Source organism: Puma concolor, chromosome B1, assembly GCF_028749965.1.
Source record: "Puma concolor isolate L17-30 chromosome B1, mPumCon1.1.hap2, whole genome shotgun sequence".
NCBI classification, from domain to species: Eukaryota; Metazoa; Chordata; class Mammalia; order Carnivora; family Felidae; genus Puma; species Puma concolor.
Genome location: NC_141670.1, coordinates 19,089,484 through 19,105,927, shown reverse-complemented (window position 1 = coordinate 19,105,927; position 16,444 = coordinate 19,089,484). Strand labels below are relative to the sequence as shown.

At 35.8% G+C, this 16,444-nt stretch overlaps 1 long non-coding RNA gene across 3 annotated transcripts in view; it reads right to left on the bottom strand.

Moving 5' to 3' along the window:
• LOC147581497 (uncharacterized) overlaps nucleotides 1–16,444 on the bottom strand; it is a 134,965-nt gene that overhangs the window by 39,132 nt on the left and 79,389 nt on the right. For all 3 annotated transcript variants that reach the window (XR_015249682.1, XR_015249681.1, XR_015249680.1), the window contains exon 2: nucleotides 5,839–5,995. This is a non-coding gene — a long non-coding RNA (uncharacterized LOC147581497). The remainder of the gene's footprint in view (nucleotides 1–5,838; nucleotides 5,996–16,444) is intronic.

Here is a 16,444-nt window from a genome sequence, read left to right as displayed (position 1 = left end):
GCAGATTAAAAGTGAAGGGGGCAAAAACATTTACCATACAAATGAAGGCAAAAAGTAAGCTGGGGTAGCAATACTTGCATTGAACAAAACAGAGTGTAAAACAAACACTACAAGAGCAATGAAGGACACCACATAATGATAAAAGGAACATTCAACAAGACAATGGAATACATACTTTTCAAGTGCACATGAAACATTCTCTAGAATCGACCACATGTTAGGTCACAAAACAGTCTCAATATACTCAAAAACACTGAAATAATATCATGCATATTTTCAGACCACAACAGTATAAAGCAGAAATTAATCACAAGAAAAAATTTGTAAAGAACACAAATATGTGGAGACTAAGTAACATGTTACTAACCAATGAATGGGCCAGCCAAGAAATCAAAGAGGAAATCTAAAAACACACTGAGCCAAATCAAAGTGAAAACAATGGCCCAAAACCTTTGAGATGCAGCAAAAGCCTTTTCTAAGATTATAGCAATACTGGCCAACCTCAAGATGCAAGAAAAATCTCAGATAACCTAAATTTAAACCTGAAGGGTTAGAAAAAAATAAAAAACCCTGAAGCCAGAAGAAGGAAAAAAATTATAATAAAGACCAGAGAAGAAATAAAGAGATGGAGAATAAAAAAGAAAGAAAAAGAAAAGAGTAGAATAGATTAACGAAACCAGGAGCTAGTTCTTTGAAAAGATCAACAAAACTGAGAAGACTTTAGCCACACTCAACAAAAAAAAAATAAGAAAGAATACCCAAATAAATAAAATCAGAAATGAAGGAGAAGAAATTACATCACAGAAATAAAATATACCACAGGATTATAAAAGAATACCATGAAAAATTATAAGCCAAGAAATTGGACAACTTAGAAGAAATAAATTCCTAGAAATATATCTCCCAAAACTGAATCAGAAAAAAATGGAAAATATGAACAGACCAATTACTAGCAATAAAATTGAATCAGTAATGTAAAAACTCCCAACACACAAGAGATCAGGACCAGATGGCTTCACAGGTGATTTCTTCCAAACATTTCAAGAAGAGTTAATACCTATTCTCAAACCATCCCCAAAATTAGAAGAGGATGGAAAATTTCAAGCTCATTCTATGAGACTAGCATTACTCTCATGCCAAAACAAGATAAAGACATTGCAAAAAAAGAAAACTATAGAAAAATATCTCTAGTGAACACAGATGCAAAAATCCTCAACAAAATATTAGTGAAACAAATCCAGCAATACATTTAAAAAATCATTCATCACAATCAAGTAGGATTTATTCCAGAGATGCAAGGATGGTTTGATATTTGCAAATCAATCAGTGTATATATCACATTAATAAGAGAAGGGATAAAAACTAGATGACCATATCACTAGGTAGAGAGAAATCATATGCCAAAATATGACATCCATTCATGATAAAAACTCTCAACAAAGTAGTTTTAAAGGAAACATACCTCAACATAATGAAGACTATACATGAAGAACTCAAGGCTAACATTGTACTCAATGGTGACAAATTTTTTGAGAACTTTTCCCCTAAGATCAGGAAGGACAAGATGTCCACTGTCTCCACTCTTATTCAACAGAGGACTGAAAGTCTTAGTCACAGCAATCAGACAAGAAAGAGAAATAAAAGGCAACCAAATTACTTTTTCACTGTTTGCAGATAACATGACACTGTGTGTAGAAAACCCTACATACTCTATCAAAAAGCTATCAAAGAGCTGATAAATGAATTAAGTTAGGTCACAGGTTACAAAATAAATACACAGAAATCAGTTGTATTTCTACACACTAATGAAAAAGTTCTGGAAAGAGAAATTTAAAAATCCCACTTATAATTGCACCAAAAAGAAAAAAAGAACTAGGAATAAACTTAGGCAAGGAGGTGAAAGACGAGTATGCTAAAATATATAAAACACTGGTGAAAGAAACTGAAGATGCAATCAAGTGGAAAGATATCCCATGCTCATGGACTGGAAGAACCAATATTATTTAAACGTCCATACTACCAAAAGCAATTCACAGATTTAGTGCCATCCTTATCAAAGTACCAAAAACATCTTTCACAAAACTAGAATAATCCTACAACTTGTAAGGAACCACAAAAGACCCCAAAGAGCCAAAGAAATCTTGAGAAAGAACAAAGCTGGAGGTATCACAATCCCAGATTGCAAGATCAATTACAAAACTATAATAATCAAAACAATATGGTCCTCGCACAAAAACAGACACACTGATCAAAAGGTTAGAGATCTCAGAAATAAACCCAAATTATACAGTCAATTGATGTAAGACAAAGGAGGTAAAAATATACAATAGGAAAAATACAGCCTCTTCAACAAATGATGCTGGGAAAACTGGAAAGCACCTGTAAAACAATCAAATAGGACCACTCTCTTACACCATACACTAAAATAAACTCAACACAGATTAAAGATCTAAGTATGAGACTTAAAACCATTAAATTCCTGGAAAAAACATAGGCAGTGATTTACTTGACACAAGCCATACAAGTATTTTTCTAGATATGTCTCTTCAGGCAAGGGAAACAAAAGCAAAATTAAACTAGTGGGACTACACTGAAATAAAAAGCTTACACAAGCAGAGGAAGCCATCAACAAAACAAAAAGTCAACCTACCGAATGGGAGAAGATATTTGCAAATTGTGTATCTGATAAGGGGCTATTTTTCAAAATATATAAAGAACTCCTACAATTCAACACCAAAAATACAATCTAAATAAAAATTCAGAGGACCTGAGTGACATTTTACAAAGACGTACAGATGGCCAAGAGAAACATGAAAAGATGCTGTTATTCATCATCATGGAAATTAAAACAACAATGAGATATCACCTCATATATCTCAGAATGGCTAAAATAAAAACACAGGATATAACAAGTGTTGATGAGGATGTGGAGAAAAACTAACCCTTGTGCACTGTCAGTGGGAATGCAAATTGGTGCAGCCTCTGTAGAAAAGTTTGAAGGTCCCTCAAAATTAAAAACAGAATTACTATATGATCCAGTAATTCCACTACTGAGTATCTGCCTCTAAAAACAAAAATAGTAATCCAGAAAGATATATGCACCCCAATGTTCAATGCAGCATTATTTACAACAGCCAATATGGAAGCAACCCAGGTGTCCACCATACATGGATAAAGAAGCTGTGGTATAAACATATATAAAATGCAATCTTAATCACACACGAAAAAGAATGAGATCTTGTTATTTGCAACAACATAGAAGGATTTATAGGGTATAATGCTAAGTGAAATAAGTTAGAGAAACACAAATACTATATGATTTCATTCATATGTGGAATTTAGGAAATAAAGCAAATGGACAAATAAAAAGCAAACAAAAAAACAGACTCTTAAATACAGAGGACAAACTAGTGGCTGACAGAGGATAGGCGGGTAGGGGGATGGTTAAATAGATAAAGGGGATTAAGAGTATACTTATTATGATGAGCACCGAGTAATGTATAGAATTGTAGAATTAAATTATTATACACTTGAAACTAATATAATACTGTATGTTCAAGTGATCATGGACTCTGTGGAGACCCAAGGTTGTTATGGTCCTCAAATATCTATGGTGATCCCATTATCCTTATGTTAAGATATGTAATGCATAATTGAATTTAAGAAAGGAACTCTCCTTCATATATGTATTCCTTAAGTCTACTTGCCCTGATTAAAGAGTGAGAGCCCTTGAATTGACGCAGCCTTGATAAAAGGTTATTCATTGTCATGTGAGGACTGGAATGTTTATCAGCTTCTTTCTCTGCTTCAAAGAAAATGACTAAGTTAGCATGTAATAAATTACACAACTACTAATGGAAATAAAATATATATAATGAGGCAAAAAATATAATACTATATGTTAACTATATTTCAATTTAAAATAATCCTCTTGCCCAATCCTTCATGAAAATAAGATATTTTAGTGACTTTGCTATAACTTAAAAGTTAGAAAATATTCCCCATACATTTTGGATTTTACAGCTATCTATTTTAATTCCAGATATATGTTACTGTCCCAGGTTATCTAATTTGCAATACTCTAAAATATTATTTTAAATGAGCACTCTATTTGAAATTGAAATCCCAAATGTGTAATTCCTATCCTCCTTACCTTTTACTATATTCTTCCAATCACACACATACCCTCTAAAATTCTCTATAATTTACTTTATATTGTGTTTATTGTGTGTTTTCCTCATATTGCAATGTATGTTGATTATATATCCCAAAGTCTGAAATGTGCCTTCCCATGAAGGATGCTTAATAAATATTTAGGGGATGAATTGCATCACTGAACTCTTCCAGGACACCATTACACAAGGCAGGTAGACTCAATACTTATTCTGAGGTTTAATTTGTATTGGATAGAGTCGTGCTTGGTGATTCAGGAGCCCATGCTAACAGCTGCTTAAGAAATAGAAAAATAGATAATTCTAAGAGTTCTAGGGAAAAAGAAGTTGAAGGCATATGTGAATGTGTGTGTATGAATATATATGTGTATGTGTATGTGTGTATGTGTATATACACCTGTGTATACGTGAAGGAAACATATTTATACAGGAATTTCATTTTTCTATTATTGTTTTATAATTCATTTTACACTCCCAATAAGGTCCTATTCATGAGGGAGCATTAAAAAAACTAAATGTCTAAATTGGCTGAAACTGAGATTAGATCTAATAATTTCGACAGTCCTTGTGTTTTATTTATTAAATTCCATATGAGTGAAATCATATGGTATTTTGTTTTTCTCTAACTCATCTTGCTTAGCATTATACTCCCTAGATTCATCTCTTTTGTTGCAAATGGCAAGAATTTATTTTTTGTGGCTGAATAATATTCCACTGTAACTGTGTGTATGTGTGTGTGCGTGCGTGTGTGTATCCACATCTTCTTTATCCATTCATATATTGATGGGCACTTGGGCTGCTTGCATAATTTGGCTCTTGTAAATAATGCTGAAATAAACAGGGGTGCATATATCCTTTCAAACCAAACAAAAGACTCTGAACTATAGAGAACAAATGGATGGTTACCAGAGGGGAGATAGGTGAAATAGGTAAAAGTGATTAAGGGTACACTCATCATGATGAGCAGTGAGGAATACAGAGAATTGTTGCATCAGTATATTGTATACTGGAATAAAAATAAAAATAAATAGAAAAAGAGTCTCTTTGTTAACATTCTGGGGTGACAACTTAGTTTCCATTCATGCAGCACAGTGATTAAATGTACAAATTCTAGCTCCAAATGGCATAGGTTTTAATTCCTGTTTCTCCTCTTAGTGGTGTGACCTAAGGCAAGTTTCCTCTTTATAAAAAATGTCTTCCTGGGGCACCTGGGTGGCTCAGTCTGTTGAGCATCCGACTTCAGCTCAGGTCATGATCTCCAATTTGTAGGTTCAAGCCCCGCGTCAGACTCTGTGCTGACAGCTGGGAGCCTAGAGCCTCCCTCTGATTCTGCCTCTCTCTCTGCCCCTCCCCCTCTTACACTAGGTCTTTTTCTCAAAAACAAAAACATCAAAAAAAATTATGAACTTGGGGAAGACATTTTTTTAAAGATTAAATGGATACTTCCACATAAATAATTTAAACCAGTTTCTACACATATCAATGATGTAGGCTTCAAAGGTAATGTAGGCATTCCCTGTAGGGTCAACAGATCCTCTTTTTAACTATGTGGCCCATCTCACATGATGCTGAAACCCTAAAGAGCAAATCCTCAAAAGTCTTAAACCTACTGATGCTCCTCTGCCCTTTGCATTCCCTCAGCTTACCCGACCCTCCTTTTGCTCACCTTTACGTGGGCTGGAGTCTCAGGAAGAGACATGGAGACACCTCCTTGGTGATGTCTTTCCTCCTTCCATCTCATTTCCTGTTTCTCTCCTCTTCTCCATCCTCCAAGATTAGAAAGGAATTTGCTTTTCCCCACTCTTCTTGATCATATATTCCTTCTGTGTAAAGACAACAAACCTAAGACTTGACCCTCATAGTGGAAAATGCTTTTCTATACTGAGAAATAAACTCTATTATCTCCATGACTGCAATCATTCAGAATTACGCTTAGCCAAAGGAGAACTAAAGAAGTGTAGAAAATTCCTTCCCAGAGTCCAGCTTGTAAGTCTCATTTTGCTGCAAAATCTTATTTTGCATGTGAGATGTTAAATTATATCTAACTTTTTAATTTGGCATGCCTTCTGTAATAAATCATGATCTCTCTTGAGTCTGACTGATCCCTTGGGGCAATTGGGAAGGAAGTAATATACTTGAGAAGGAAAAGAAAAATTGATATTTTTCAAACGATACCACATTTTTCACACTTATTACTTTAATTGTACATAGGCTCTTTTGTTTATATTATGCTTTTTAAAAACCCAAACAATTGTTTCAAAGAATTAAAAACTTTAGACAGGAAAGTTAACATTATAATAAAAGTTTATGCTGTATTTGTAGGCAATTAATAGCCTTATTAAAACCTTGTTCTAGATTATTGAATAATTAGTAGGCTAATACTAGATAATGACTGTAAACCCCTTAACGTGAGGACTGGTACTTGATAAGAATGCAGTAAGTCATCATGGTTTTTGTTATACCATTTCTATTTGCAATAAATTCTTGGCACCTTTCCTCCTTATCTGCGACAACAGGATAATAAATGATTATTTGCACAACTTGGATGGGGATGAAATTATATGAAGGGCTAATTAAGCATTAGTTTCATTCTTTTATTTTACTTGAAGTTTTATTCATTGTGGACATTCAATTTCCTTTCTCATCTTTTAGACAAGGTTTCTTTTGGTTTCACTTGGTTGTTACTGAAATGTTTATTGTATTTACTGTAGTAAAACTATTTTTACACCGTTTTCACTGTCTTTTTTTTTTTTATTTTTTAAAAAAAAATTTTTTTTCAACGTTTTTTATTTATTTTTGGGACAGAGAGAGACAGAGCATGAACGGGGGAGGGGCAGAGAGAGAGGGAGACACAGAATCGGAAACAGGCTCCAGGCTCCGAGCCATCAGCCCAGAGCCTGACGCGGGGCTCGAACTCACGGACCGCGAGATCGTGACCTGGCTGAAGTCGGACGCTTAACCGACTGCGCCACCCAGGCGCCCCATCACTGTCTTTTATAATTACCAAATTATTAAATGCTTTCATCCTCTTTATATAATTTTTATGCTATGCCAAACTACTTACATGTGATACACTGAACTGGTGCCAGTCAAATCACTACTTGTCTGTAAAGTCATCTTCTATATGGCCTAGATTTAATAAGTATTTTAAGCCACCAATACAACCTTTAGTTGACTATATTCTATTCAGTAAACAACAAAATAGAAGTTGTCCTTCATGTCTAAGACCTGGACACTTCCATTCTCTGAGGCCAGTTTCTTGATGTCATTAGATCACCTATTCTAATATAACTTTCCTTAGGACTTGCTTAGATTCTTTGATTCTGATTTTTGCATTGACTCACCTATGCTCAATATTTATTTTTCAAAAATTATACCATCTGTCAAGCCCTGTGCTGAGCACAAGATTAGAACAGTGAACAAAATAAACATAAAACCTTCCCTTAGAGCTTAGACTTTTTGAGAACCTGGACAGTTACAGGCAATGCTATGCATATTTTGACAATAAAGTGCAAACTGCTATTGGATACTATGGGCACACACATGTAAGGGTTTCTTGGCTTAAACTTAAGGATAAGGAAACTTCCCGAGCATATCACCCATAATGAAGATCTAAAGATGAATAGAAATGGCCCAAGTGAAGCACTGATTATGAGTAGAAGGGAAGAATGTTCTAGACAGAAGTCCTTGATATAAGAGATAACATGAAGTAATGAGGGTGACTAGAACCTATGTGTATATGTGTATGAGTTTGAAACTAGAATAAGGGTAGACAGGAAGCTTGAAGATGTCGAGGGTAATAAGTCTATAGAAACAATACATAATATATAGAATTTTATGAATTTTGACCTATTTTTTAGAATCAGCTACTTTAAAAATACCTAATTTGGAAAGAAGAGTTCAGCATATTTACATATTTATATATGTATATGTATATGTGTCTGTATACACACATGTATACTCAGTTTCTTTAGTTACACTGACTGGTTTGGGAGGGGTATAAAGTTTCAAAGGAAAAGAAATTAAGACAAATCACACACACACACACACACACACAAACCTTTGAGTCCTGAAGATGCTATAAAACATGACCCTACTTTTCCCCTCAAGAAGACTGTTTGCCCATAGAGACTAGTCCCCCATGAATGAGCATGGGGAGTCATGTCTATGGGACACTGCCACTGCCCCCTGCCATTCTCTGACCCAGCTCTTTCCCACCGCCTCCATCTTCCCCTTGTTTCTACTCCTCTGCTTACCATGAAAGGACATACTTCCTAGTAATATAATATAAATCCCAGTTAAATTTGGTAAATATGAGATCAGAGGGGTCCTCTAATCATCAGTTGAGTCCAGAGAAAGAGCAGCCCGTCTGATACCCCAGAAATTACAAAGTAAGATGTCCGTATTCTGTGTTAAAGTTCTCTCACCCAAAGTTCATGGGGATCTGTACGTGGTGGCCTAAGACTTCTAGAGGACTGGCTAAATAGCCAAATACTTCTGTTTACCAACAATGGACGAAAAACAGCTGAAGGAGCTATACAGGCAGAGAAGAGAGGGTTCAGTGGTAGCCAGGGAATCCAAATGAGAAGATGCATAGCTCTGCAGACAACAATGTGCAGGGATGATCATGACCAAGGACAAGAGGTTCCTTCACATCATAGACTTGACATAGAGAATGCTTCCAAGAATCTAGGTTTCACCCTGGAGAAAGAAGGTACCCAAAGTGTCAGAGAAAACTCTTAATGAATGTGTCTGCTACCTAATGAAATGAGATTCTCAAAATAAAAATTACATACAGCTATAGAAGAAATAGACACTTTTTCACCCATAAGATTTGTCTTGGGAATTATGCATGCTATACCACAAAGCTTTGGCTGGCCCCTTCACTCTTTCTAACAAAGACCCCTTCCTATTGAAGGAAAAAAGGAAGAAAGACTATAGAAGAGATGCATAAACATTCTCCTGCCACATTAAGACAATTTTAATGAGAGTGACTATTTTTTGTGACAATTATTGTATATGTTTCTGAATAAAAAAGCATATCTTGACTACTCTGACGTTAGAAAAAATATATATATCACATGCCCCCACACATATTTTCTTAACTCACACAAGGACAGAATACAAATGCCCATGAATAAACTTACTGTTTTACTAATGACTTTTAAAAAAAGTCTTGAGAAAAATTAAGACCCTCCATTTTATTTTAATTTCTGCTAATTATGTGGATGTCACCATTGGATCTAGTTTCTATATTAAACTTGTAGCCAAAAAGTCATCCTTAGTTCTACTGACAGCTTTTTCTGGAGTTTCGTTATTGTTTTCAAGAATATTTTTTACATATGTTATCAGAATCTGAGTGAAAGTATTGATGTATTGTTATGAAATATTCAAACTAAATATACATTATTTAAACTATTTGAATTAAATGTTTGCAAAAGAATGTTTAAATGGTATTTGCTTTAATAAAGATTGATTTTAACAAAAAAATATGTTAGAAGTTGAAAGACCATTCTAGTCTTTTCTTAAAGACAATTAAATTGAATATCCCATTTTTTTGAAAGAAAACATTGGCAAAATTGAATTAACTGTGAAAATGGCAAGCCTCCTGAAATTAACATTATGGAGACTCACAAAGTAAGAAACAAGAAAATGCACAGTGGTTATTATACATGTACAAATTATGATACAGAATTGTGTTCAGTTTCCTAATTCAAATTATGTTCAATTTCCTGTTCCTTATTTGTTTCCACTTCTGGATAGAAACAATGGAGTACATCACAAGTATAAGCTAAATTTGTTTTGCCAGTGATGCTTGGCAAACAATTGCCTTAGTGATCATTGTGGCTGATCAATTTAATTAGATGTCAGAATCAATGCACCATAGGTGAATGAGGTGAATTGCAACCATGCAAATCTGACTGTTTTTTTTTTTTTTTATCTAAGGCAAAGATACACTGAACTTGGGTTTCATTGTTTTAGCTTTCCATGATTTAAGAAGACCATCAGAGGATATGTCTCTATTTAAAATATACAGTTCTGCAGTGCCTACAGATTGTAAATGACATCTGAAGCTTTTAAAGATTTAGCTCTGAATTATCAGGTGTATAATCCAAGCCCATGTGGAACTTTCCCTTACAGAACCCCTCAGAGCTAAGTGAAGGGGTTGTATCCCTATAAGGGATACAAGGGGGTTCTATAATATGTGAGTGATATTTGCCAGCATGATTAAGCTGGGATCGTACAGAGAAGTTAGAGCCTGGAAATATAATGGATGGACTCCAGCCACAACCTATCTAATATAAGCACACAGTTCCAGATAGCACCAGGGTCAGTAAGTCAAACTGATTAATGGGCGTCAGCAGCTCAGAAGCAGAGGCAGCTCAAAGACAATAAATCTTACACTATAGCCAAGATCTAGGCAGCAGTTTTGAAGAAGACAGGGAAGCAAATACGTGCCACAGTGACCACAACTGTGAAAAATATAGCAATCTGGACTTGTCTGGACAGACAAGTTGGACAAGTCTGTGTATTCTAGGGACAAGCATATGAAATATCGAAGACCCCTAAAAGAAATTAGGAAAACATTTAATGAGAACACAGCAAGTGTTCAACTTGGCAAAGACAGTTTAGGTTCTTAAGTAAATGTATTTTCCCTTTTAAATATATTTTATTTTTTTATTTTTATTTTTTAACGTTTATTTATTTTTGAGACAGAGACAGAGCATGAATGGGGGAGAGAGAGAGGGAGACACAGAATTGGAAGCAGGCTCCAGGCTCTGAGCCATCAGCCCAGAGCCCGACGCGGGGCTCGAACTCACAGACTGCGAGATCGTGACCTGAGCTGAAGTCGGACGCTTAACCGACTGAGCCACCCAGGTGCCCCAAATATGTATTTTATAAAAACACAGATGTACCACAGACAAATATAAGGATGAGACCAAAAATAGTATTGGTTAATCTAATTCCAGAGCACAGACTTTTCTCTGAGAAACTAAAAACAAAACAAAACAAAACAAAAAATTCCACACACAACTTTTTTTGAAAAGGTATTATTATTTTAAAATACCAAATACAGATTATATCCTGAAGGGAAATGAGCTATTCCTCTTTCAATCTTGAGGGAGAAAAAAATTTTCAGAAATGAGAGTCTTTTTTGAAAAATGACATACCTAATGTTCAATTAAACATATACAACACACATACACATCGGCTAATTGCTTTAATTTCTATCTTTCATTCTCCAAATACTATGATCATCATGATGATCCATTTGGGAAAAGATCATCTTCACTTTTGTTACATTCTGAACAGGGATTTGCAGATTTCACTTGATGTCCTAGATACTGAAATCAGAAGATGTAACCTTTTAGTGAAATATGATCTGGCTGATAAGCCAGAACCCAATATTCAGCACTAAACTGAAAACTTCAAGACTGTATATAAGGACTTCTGGGAAGATGGTGGAGTAGGTTGAGCCTAAGCTCACCTCATCTCACAAACACCTGGAGAACACTACCTCAGTGAAACTAACCCAGAAGATGATCTGAAGACCGGCAGAACAGACTTCCCACAGTTAATCACAGACAGGAGACCACAGAGAAAATGGTAGGAGGGGCGGAGACAGTCAGGAACCAAACTCCCAGTGAGACCTCAAATGGGAGGGGCACCACAAGCATGGAAAGGCAAAGGAGCAGACCCCACACCAGGCATCCCCGGGAAGATGAGTCCCCAGAGTATTTAGTTTGAAAATCATCAGGGCTTCACTTTATGAGTTTTGACAATTAGTGGGGCTTAACCCCAGATACTTTAAAAATCAGTGGGCTTAGGGGGCGCCTGGGTGGCTCAGTCGGTTAAAGCGTCCGACTTCAGCCAGGTCACGATCTCGCGGTCCGTGAGTTTGAGCCCCGCGTCGGGCTCTGGGCTGATGGCTCAGAGCCTGGAGCCTGTTTCTGATTCTGTGTCTCCCTCTCTCTCTGCCCCTGCCCCATTCATGCTCTGTCTCTCTCTGTCTCAAAAATAAATAAAACGTTAAAAAAAAATTTTTTTTTAAAAATCAGTGGGCTTAGCCCTGGAAGAGTCAGAGAGCAATAAGAAACTGAGTTCACACCGTTAAAGACATCATGACAAACAACCCCCTGGAAGATACAGCATCGAAGCAGCAGTTTGAGAAAAGCACTTGGGGTATACATGAAGGAGGTTTATTTACTAATCTCAGAACACATGGTGGGATTACAGATGTTTAGAAAACCTGTCCAAGAACAAAAGAGCAGGCAGGCACCTCTCCCCCACCCCCTATCCCAGACAGCTGGACACCTGTAGGAACGGCGCAAACACCCTCCACCTAACTTGCTAACACTGTGCACACCACCCCTGCATTCTCCTTCAGATCTACTCCATCCAACCTAGTCCACTTGGCAGAAGTCAATCCAAAGTGGCTTAGGCCCATTTCCTCCTGCAAGCAGCCCAGCAGGGACTGCCATCACTCTAGTGACAACTGCCCTGGAGAGAGGGAAAGATAACAACATATACCAGTGCAACTGAAGCCCCAACAGGTAGAGTGGGGGTAGGCATTTGGTCTGACTGCTGGTCCCACCCACTCTTAGGGGAAAGCACGGAGAGAGCCCTGAAGGGTGGGGTGACCGAAGCTCCAGCAGAAAAAAAAGGGTGCAAGGTCTGGTGTGACTGCTGGCTCTGCCTACCAATAAAAGCCTCTCAGGAGACAAGGCTGGGAGAGCACCAATAGCTTGGTATGACTGCAGCTTGGGCAGACTGGCCTGGGGCTGGCATCTGCTGTGACCGCTGACACTACCTACTATCATACCACAGCAGCCCCAGACTGGCCCCTTAACAGCACAGGGACCAAACCCTGCTCGGTGCACCAGCAACAAACAAAGTGGGCCATTCCAGGCTACAGGACGAAACACAATTGTGGCTCATCAACAATGGGGTGCACACAACACACAAAGCAGACATAGCTGAAGGGTGTGGTTCTGGTGAACAGGGGACATTATGCAATAGAGCATCACAGGACTTCTTCATAAACCAATACTTTGAAGATCAGGAGATGTAGGTGACTTTGCTAATACATAAACACAGACTCAGACAAAAAGAGGAGATAGAGGAAAATGTCCCCAGTAAAAGAAAAGGATAAAAGCACAGCACAACTGCTAAATGAAACAGAAAAAAAAAAAAAAAAAAAAAAAAAAGCAATATGCCTGGTAAAGAATTCAAAGTAATGGTCATAAAGAGACTTACTGGACTTGATAAAAGAGTTAAGGATCTCAGTGAGATCTTCAGCAAAGAGATGCAAATGCAGAAAAAATCAGAGATGAATACCTCAATAACGGAAATGTGTAAAAAAAAGATACTAGAGGGAATAAATAGCAAATTATAGGAGGCAGAAGAACATATCAGTGAGCTGGAAGACAGAATAATGGAAAATAAGCAGGCTGAATAGCAAAAAGAAAAAAGAATAATAAAAAGTGAGAATAGGTTAAAGGGAAGTCAGCAACATCATCGCACATAACAGTGTTTGCATTATTTGGATTCCAGAAGGAGAAGACAGTGAGAAGAGGGCATAAAATTTGTTTGAAGAAATAATCACTGAAAACTTCTAATCTGGGCAATGATACAGACATCCAGATCCAGAAAGCAAAGGGAATCCCCAATGAAATCAACCAGCAAAATACAGAATAATTATGTAATATTATTTTAATTAAAATGACAAAATGTAATGATAGAGAATTTTAAAAGCAAGAGAAAATAAAACAGTTACACAGCCCCATAATGCTATGAGTTGATTTCACAGAAGACACTTTGTAGGAAAGCAGTGGCATAATATATTCATAGTATTAGAAGTCAAAAACAAAACCAAAAATACTGCAACCAAGAATATTCTACCCACCAAGGCTGTCATTCAGAGTATAGGAAGAAATAAAGAATTCACCAAACAAAAGTTGAAGAAGCAGTTTGTCACCATTAAACCAGCCTTACAAGAAATCATTAAAGGGAATTCTTTCAGTGGAAACATAAAACCATAATTAAGAGTAAGAAAATTATGAAAAGGAAACATTTGCAAGATAAATTCACACATAATAAGCAGGTGTATTATTTATACACCTAGTATATAGTATAAAGGCTAAAGCACAAAAGGAGTAAAATCAATTACATCCATAAAAATCAGTTAAGGAATTTATAAAAATAAAAAGATACAAAGAATGACAAATACATAAAAGTCATGGGAGAGTAAAAATTTAAGGTTTTCATAATGGGTTCAAATTTAAGGGACTATTCACTTAATATAGACTGCCATATGCATAACACATTATATATGAACCTACCAGTAACCACAAATAAAAAACCTGTAATAGATACACAAAAAATGAAGAGAAAAAATCCTGGCATATCACTAAAAAAAAAACCATCCACAAGGGAAGAGAGCAAGAGAAGAAAGGAACAATAGGAACTACAAAAACAACCATATAACATAAATAACAAAAAAGCAACAAGCCCATACCTATCGATCATTACTTTGAATGTAAATGGAATAAATGCTCCAGTCAAAAGACATAGGGTGACTGATTGGATAAAAAAGCAAGACTGATCTATATGATGACTTGAAGTCTCAAATCAGACCTAAAGACACATGCAGACTGAAAATGAAGGGGTGGAAAAACAGTTACCATGCAAATGAAAGTAAAAAGAAAGCTAGAGTAGCAATACTTATGTCAGACAAAATAGAATTTAAAACAGACATTGTAACAAGAAACAAAGAAAGATACTATGTAATGATAAAGGGAATAATCCAACAAGAGGATATAACAATTATAAATATTTACACAACCTGAATGGGAGTGCCTAAATACATAGAGCAACTATTAACAGATATAAAGGTAGAAAATCACAGTAATACAGTGATAGCAGACTATAATACCACATTTACATCAATACATCCATGATGCATCTATCATCCAGACAGAAAATCAACAAGGAAGCTTGTTTGAATGACATATTGAACTTGATGGACCTAACAAATATATTCAGAACATTCCATCCAAAAACAGCAGAGTATACATTCTTTTCAAGTGCACACGGAACATTCTCCAGAATAGATCACATGTTAGGCCACAAAGTAAGTCTAAGTTTAAAAAGACTGAAATCATATCATGCATCTTTTTAAACCACAACAGTTTGAAACTAGGAATAAATTACAAGAAAAATCTGGAAACAACACAAGTATGGGAGGGCTAAATAACATACTACTAAACAATAAATGGGTTGGGTAAGAAATAAACAAGGAAATCACAAAACAAATGAAAATAAAAACACTGGCCCAAAATCTTTGGGATGCAGCAAAATCTCTTCTAAGAAGGATGATTATAACAATACAGGACTACCTCAGGAAGCAAGCAAAATCTCAAATAAATAACGTAACCAAACACCTAAAAGGGCTATAAAAAGAAAAAAAAAAAAAAAAAAACATAGCCCACAGGTAGAAGAAATGACATAATAAAGATTAGGGCAAAAATTAATAAAATGGAGGGAAAAAAAACCCAGAATAGAACAGATCAATGAAACAAGGAGCTAGTTCTTGGAAAGATCAACAAAAATGAGAAGTCTTTATCCAGACTAAACAAAAAAGGAGAGAGGACTCAAATAAAATCAGAAATGAAGCAGAAGAAATAACACTGAACACGACAGAAATACAATGGATTTTAAGGGAATATTATGAAATATTACATGCCAACAAATTGGACAACCTAGAAGAAATAGATAAATTCCTTGAAACATGCAAACTTCCAAAACTGAATCAGGAAGAAACAGAAAATCTGAACAGACCAATTAATGGCAGAGCTTCACAGGTGAATTCTACCAAACATTTAAAGAACAGGTAATACCCAATCTTTTCAAACCATTCCAAAAAATACAAGAGGTAGGAAAGATTTCAAATTCCTTCTACAAGGAATCTACCTTGATCCTAAAACCAGATAAAAATATACAAAAGAAAAAATTACAGGTCATTATCTCTGATAAACATAGATGCAAAATTCCTCAACAAAATATTAGCAAACTGAATCCAACAATATATTTCAAAAAATTATTCCCACATCAAGTGGGACTCATTCCAGGGATGCAAGGATGGTTCAATATTCACAAATCAATCAGCTTGATACATCACATTAACAAAAGAGATAAAAACCCTATGATCAGTAGATGCAGAGAAAGCATTTGACAAAGTAGGCCATCCATTTATGATAAAAACTATCAAC